This window comes from Acyrthosiphon pisum, chromosome A1 (genome assembly GCF_005508785.2).
Source record: "Acyrthosiphon pisum isolate AL4f chromosome A1, pea_aphid_22Mar2018_4r6ur, whole genome shotgun sequence".
NCBI lineage: Eukaryota > Metazoa > Arthropoda > Insecta > Hemiptera > Aphididae > Acyrthosiphon > Acyrthosiphon pisum.
The window spans coordinates 35,679,139-35,679,996 of NC_042494.1; positions in this window are offsets into that span (position 1 = coordinate 35,679,139).

Below are 858 nucleotides of genomic sequence, written 5' to 3' on the forward strand. Positions count from 1 at the left end.
CTTAAAACTAAATTTTTAATTCTTTCTTCATGTTGTTGTCGGGATACCTTTATTTTTTTTGCAATTCTGCCTTGTATAAATTGTTCAATTAAGCTTTCGTTCTCGTTCTGCATTTTTTGATGAAGTGTTATGAATTTATAAGCACCTGGATGTTTCGATATCAACCGTATAATATTATGATATAAAATATAAAATGTTTACATTCTCTATCAATTTTAAAATTACCTATTTAAACGACTATGCCAAGATTCAGTGATATTAGTAGTCCGTGGCAATTCATATTCAACTCGTTGTGTTACTGACCATAATTCTGGCGGATATAACGGGGGTCGTATTTGTGGATTTCGCCCGCGGAGTCTCACTGATATACCAGTAACATACGTTGTTTCGAAGTAATCTATTAATTTTTGTTCTCTTTGTTGCCGCGACACAGTGTTGTGATTATCATGCGATATGCAAAACAGCGCAGCGGCGGCGACCAGTCTTTATCTCTCTCCCCCTTCCTCGTCCTCGTTTAATCGTTACTCTTTAGGTATGTGAATTATAATCACCTATATAAATTAATTTATTATTATTGTTATCGTTGTCGTCATATTGTCTTTGTTTTTATATCATCTGTTTTAATGTTTTTGTTGTGATTACGCGGCCAACGCCCTTATTATTGTTATTAATTTTTTTTTCCGTTAAGTGTTATTATACACATCTACGTACCTACTTATATTAATTACTGTATTATTGATTCGTGGTAATTGTTTTTTCTTTTTTTTTTGCTATTGAAGCACCGCGGAAGTGTTTGTTTTGTTGCCACTGCGGCAACATATGTATATTATATATTTATACCTGATCAGTCATTGCGAC